The following is a 6,715-nucleotide window of genomic DNA, read 5'->3' on the forward strand; positions in this document are numbered from 1 at the left end:
CTCTATAGGATCTTTTTTCTAAGAGCACTAATTCTGTTCATGAGGGTTCCACCCTCATGACCTAATCATATCCCAAAGGCTCCACCTCCTAACACCATTACCTTGGGTATCAGAATTCCAACATGTGAATTTTGAGGTTGGGTACACAAATATTTATTCCATAGCATCTACCATAGTTACAAACATTATTTCTAAGGTAGCATTCTTTTTCTGCAAGAATATACTTGTATCACTAATTCCTTATTCTTTTATCCATGATGTTACCTAGGTAGGTTAAAATGATGATGTTGCTGTGGCTGCTCTTTAAATAAAACTAAGCGAGAGGGATTTCTGACTTTCTCAGGGTGGCACAGGGGAGGAAATGCACATCCCTAGATTTTCATCTCTTGACCTGTGTGCGATGGTTAGTTTTATGTGTCAGCTTGGCTGGAATTCATGCTCTTTCTTGCTGGTTATTCGCTCTCAAAAGAAAGTGAAGAAGAGTTGAGCCAAACGAACTTAATTCTTAGAAGAATTTAGTACCTTCTAAAATTTGCCAGTCAGATAAGTCTTTTCACTTGCCCTGCAGTGGAGTAAATAAAGGGGTGGAGAGAGGCCCGGAGTATGACACTGATTGAGTTCTTTCTACGTGGAAGGAAATTTGGGGATTGGAGAACATATTTAAAAATAAGAAAAACTGAAAATAAACTAGGCATTCAGCTCCAGAAGGTACAAAAAATCCATAGAAAGTAGAGTAAAAGAAAAAATAAAGATAAAAAATCACGAATTAAAATGAAAACAAACAAAAATAAGAGATGATAGATAAAACCAAACACCATTGGTTTGAAAAGACCAATAAAAACAGATACATCTTTCACAAAGGAATCAGGAAACTAAGAGAATGGCATGAAGAGATCACTATTAGAAATTTAAAAAGGTGATAACTACAGAAGTTGTAAATATTTTAAAAGTCAGGAACATTTTATTAATTTTGCCAGTATGTTTGAAAAGCAAAATGATAGTCGGTCAATTTTCTAGAAAAATAAAAATCGCCAACACTCATTCAAGAAGAAACAGAAAAATTAAATAGAATAGTAACTGTTAAGAAAATTTTTTTTTGGCATTAAAAAAACCTCTTACTCCTCTAAAAGGTACCAGGCTGTTTAAAAATGTACCCAGGGTTTGTTTTAATCAGGTATGGTAAGACATGAAAACACAAAAATTATGCAGGAAGACGTTTTTATACTTACTGACCCATAGAAGTAGGAGGCATTGCATGCCATGTGGTAGTGGTGGGGGTGGAATGGGTTGGGGGACACAAGGGAGCATCAGGGACTGATGAAAAACCAGAAGGAGCAAGGGAGAAAGCACCAGCTGGATCCTTTGTTGTGGTTTTGGTGGGAAGGAAAGGATGAGGCACAGAAGGCAAAGTGAGCAAATTTAGGATTACATAGTTTGAATAATTCTGCCAGGCTCTGGGCTATAAAGTTGTCTAGTAGCTGGCCCTAGGGTGATTTATGGCAGGGGTATAAAGTCCCATATTGCAGGAACCTGATAAAAGGAGGAGGGTATGGACTCTGGATCTGTTGGTTTGCATATAAAAGGTGTGCTCAAAGGCAAATTGTTTGTTACCCCTAGGATTTAGCTAATCCTGGAAGGGGCAATCCTTTTCCAGGTCCATAAAGCCTCAAGAAGTCAAAGCACCATAAAATATAGAAAATAAAAAAAATGATCAATACATAGGCCCAAGTGAGTTTTGCTAATCCTTGAAGAAAGAAAAAGTCTATCTTTACAGACTGTCCTAGAGAATAGGAAAGAGAGAAAGCTACCAACTTCATTTTATGAGGCTAGATTAACTCTGACACTCAAAGAAGAATAGAGGAAAATAAAATTTTAGGTAGTCTCACTTATGAATACAAATGTAAAATATTAAGTAAAACCTTAGAAAATTGACTCTAGCCCTGTATAAAAAGATCAAATAGGATTTATAATAAGGACATAAAAATAACATTAGGAAACTATTAATTTAATTCACCATATTAACATTAAAGAAATATCATGTGATTATCTCAGAAGTATACATTTAAAAGCATTTGGTAAAATGCAATCCTCATTCATGATTTAAAAAAACTTCTCAGTGAAATAATAACAGAAGAGAATTTCCCTAACCCGATTATTTGATATCTAGTAAAAACATACACAAAACAGCATGCTGAGTGGTGAAACTTCAAAGCTTTCCTCTTAAAGTTAGAAACCAGACAATGTTAAATACTATCACCCTATTATTCAACAACATACTGGAGATCCTTGACAAGCCACTGGGGGGGAAAAGCAAATGAAGTGTAAAAAGCCAAAATATATCCTTTAGAGTTCTCGATATGAGCAATAGATGTTGACTACGGCTGAGTTACCTGAAAAAGAGTTTATTATGAGAATATCTGGCAGCTCACAGAATCACTGGGAGAGTGGAAAAACCAGGATTAAGGCTGAGTTTCTAAAAGTGCCCATAACATGCTGCAGAAATGATCTGACAAGGAATTCTTTGAGGCCACCATTGAGTCCTAGACATTACTGTGAGGTCATCGTCATTTCTGCTCTTGCAACTTGACTGTAACTGCTAGTCCCACTAACACTGATGAGCTCTGCTTCATTGCTGCTGTTACTGTTACTTCTGTAACCACTACGATATTAGTAAATGCCTGTTGCTCAGCTGCAAGGAAGGCTGGGAAAAAGGTTTGGAATATTTAACCCCCTATAGAGAGAGCAGTCTTTGTCCTCAACCAGAGTCATAAAGTGGAAAATCTCTCAAGCACAGAAAAGAGTTCAGATGCTGGGTGGCCAATACATAGTATAAATGTTAACTCAGAAAGAAAAAGTGGAAATTATTATTTGCAGATACTATAATAATCTACCTGGATATAATCTATAGTATATTATAGGCAAACTTGTAAAATTAATAAAGACATTTAATTTCCTTGACACAATGCTAACATAAAAACCAGCGGCATTTCTACAAATCAGCAATAAACAATTAAAAACCTAACAGAAAAAAGGACACCATTTACCATAGTAAACATACTATAAGGTACCTGGGAATAAATCTAACAAAAGATGTATACATTTTTAAAGGAGAAAACTATAACATATTATGAAGGATATAAAGAAGGCTTTTTTAAAATGAAGATATATACTGTGTTCTTGTTTGGGAAGACTTGATTTCGGGACACATCAATTTCTCCTAATTTGATGTATAAATTTGACATTAATTCCAATAAAATTCCCACCTGGATTTTTTAATTCAACCTGAGAAACTGACTAAAATGCAAATGAAAAGTGTAAATATCTAAAAATATCCAAAACAACTCTGAAAAAAAAAATGAACAAGGAGGTGTGACTTGCTCTTTAAAATATCAAGTCATTATAAAACTTTAGCAATTAAAACAGTTTGGTACTGGTTCAAGAATGTTCAAAGAGATCAGCTGAGTGGAATAGAAAGCCCAGAAATAGACTCATGCATTTAGGGGATCTTGGTCTATAAAAGAGGTGATACTTAAATCAGGGTGAAAAGATGGATGAATTGATAAATAATGTCGGGACAATTTACTTACCATATGAAAAAATAAAATTAAGATCTCTGTTCCACACAAAACAAAAAAGCAAATTTCAGATAGGCTAAGCTTGAAGTGTAAAAAAACCAAAGCTTTAAAATTGAAGAAAATATTGGGACTATCTTTAGGATCTTGGGTCACAGAAGATTTCTTAAACTAGACACAAAAAGTACAAATCATAAGGGCAAAGAACTGACATTTGACTACATTAAAATTTTTTGTATGACAAAAGACATATTCAAAGTGTACTGAAAAGTACAAACAACTCAATAGATGGACATAAAATGTGAACAGAAACTGAAGGGACTAGGATACTCAAATGTTTTGTCAACATGTGAAAAGATGCTCAACATTATAGGTAATTAGGAAAAAAAGACATAAAATAGTGAGATATCGCGCATCACGAATTTAGGGTTGGCATAAAAGTTGGGGAAAGGTAAAACTCTAAAACTACTGGCATAAGTATAAATGAGTGTAATCACTTAGGAGAACAATTGGAAGAATGCTGTAATGTTTAAAGAACTTCCAGGTTTATAGAAACTCTTGTATATGTATTCAAAGAGACATGTACAGAGATCCTCATTGTCAATTCATTAGCAACAAGCAACAACAACGACGACAAAAAGTTCACTAATAGGAAAATGAATGAGTAGAATTTTAAGTAAAATGTGGTAATCCATAGAAGTGGTTAAAAAGAACTAGATCTAAATAGATCAACACAAATAGATATCAAAAAGGTAATATTGAGAGAAAAAAGCAAGATACGTAATTCACACATTACAAAGCCATTCTTGAAAACTGAAAACATGGAACATTGTACATTTATACACACACACACACACACACACACACATAATGTTCATTTATAGATATTTACACAAAATTATAAAATAATTAACTGGAGATATACACTTTGGTAGTCAGCTCTTAAGATGGCTCACAATGATCCCTACCTCCTAGTCTTCATGCCCTTGTATAATCTCCTCTCCTTGAGTTTGGCTTGGATTTAGTGACTCCCTTGTAATAAACAGAAGTGATAAAATGTCATTTCCAAGATTAAGTATAAAAAACAGACTTTCCTCTTGTTGGTTCTGGCTGTTCTAGCTCTGATGAAGAAAGTTGCATGTTGTGAGCAGTTCCATGGAGAGGCCTATGTGTCCAGGAACTGAGGGCAGCCTGTAGCCAAGAGCCAGGAAGGAACTGAAGCGCTTAGTCTGACAATCCTCAAGGAACTGAATCCTGCCAACAAACACTGAATGAGCTTGGAAGCAGATTCTGCCCCAGTTGAACCTGGAGATGACTGTAGACCCAGCTAACACCTTGACTGTGCCCTTGTGAAAGGTCCTAAGCCAGAGGATCTGGCTAAACCACGCAAATTCCCGATTTACAGAAACTGTGATAAGAAATGCTGTTGTGTTAAGCCACTAAGTTTTGGGGTAATTTGTTATGCAGCAATAGATACTATTACATCGAATGATGAAGATTATAGTCTGGATTAGGGAGGTGGTAGGAGGGAATGGGATTAGAGGAAAGATAAAGGGGAATTTTTAAAATTACTTTTATAAAAATGATTTTAAACAAACATGACAAAATGTTAATAATTGCTAAAATCTGGGTTGTGAGTCCACAGGTGTTTGGTACATAATTACATGTGCTCTTCTGGTTTTTTTTAATTTCTCGAAAAAAGAATAAATTCCCAGTCCCAGACTAAGAAAAACCTGGGGTTAAGAAGTTATCTTCTAGTTCTAGATATGAGAAATACACTTTTTGTTTTCAACTTCAGTTCCACAAAATTGTTGGAGTCTTTCTTGGTATATTCTTTAACTTATTATTTCATTTATTCTCTAGAGCTATTTGCAGGAGATAATGGAAAATAGAGTGAACTCATTTAAATTCTAAATTCAAAATCACCAGATTTCAGGAATGGTGACTCTATAGACAGGAGGAATTAAAAATGGAAGGGGAATTGATTTACTTTTGAAAATTATTTCATGCCAAAGAGGTATAATGAGACAAGTGTAACAATTATCCTGCAATTCAACTTACATTTTGGTCTTTTCTTCTTTTGTCTTTAAGATAAACCAACTTTAAAAATGTTTATTTCACAAGAATTAAATTCAAAAAGTTGGTATATGATAAAGTAGCAAATTATTGGATATATCATTTTTATTATATTTTGCTACCTATGCACTGTTCCTCCTGCATTCTGGTGATTTACTATAACTAATAATATATATTTAAATCATTTGGGTCTTTCGAAAAAGATATTACTTGTGATAATTTAATAATTATGCAACTTCAAATGTTAGGCTTTAATTTTAAGGCTCATTCTCACATTTTATTCCTTTTCTTTGGATTAGCTATTTTATGAAGGCCGTCTTGAGTTCCTCTTATGGAAAATCCAGCATAACGGTGTTTCTTTCATTTCATAATGAATGGTACAATTAAGATTTAATTAGAAGCACATTAGTGAGGAATTGAAAGCTACTCTGAACCTGTAAATGAAATGTTATAGTTTTAAATTGCTCACATGTTGCAACCCACCCTCTCTAAAAAGCTACCACACGTAAACTTAATTTGAGATGAAGCTTTTAAAAATAACATGATTGCTTGTTACATTGGACCTCTTCCTTGTCTTGTGCCTACCAAAACTCATTTTATCTAAAAAAGAAAGACAGATGCTTCAAGGAAGAAAAGGGGAGTTTTCACTACATTTGCTTTACAAAGAACATCCTGTACAAGTATTTAAGGGTGAGAATACCTTACTCTCATTAATGCATGTCCTACCTGCTTCTCCCCTCTTTTCATAGCCTCACAAAGAAGCACATTTGGGAGGAGGTAATTTATCCATCACATATGAATCAATTTTGAATAAATATGTAGCTTTATACTTAAAATAATGCTTTAAAAAACTAATACTTCCTATTAGAATTTGTATCTTCATTATTGCTTTTAATCCCATTAACTTATTATTTTTTTTTTTTTCAGATTTAGGTGTATCATTTCCAAGACTGAAGTAGAGGGTACATTTAAAAATGATATTGCAATTATGAGCTGGGATTAATTACTTTTCTGAAAGGTAGAATGGAATAGCAACTTAGCGTAGAGTTTTGAGCCTTAGTGAATAA

Source organism: Pteropus vampyrus, unplaced genomic scaffold (assembly GCF_000151845.1).
Source record: "Pteropus vampyrus isolate Shadow unplaced genomic scaffold, Pvam_2.0 Scaffold58, whole genome shotgun sequence".
In the NCBI taxonomy this organism is placed as follows: domain Eukaryota; kingdom Metazoa; phylum Chordata; class Mammalia; order Chiroptera; family Pteropodidae; genus Pteropus; species Pteropus vampyrus.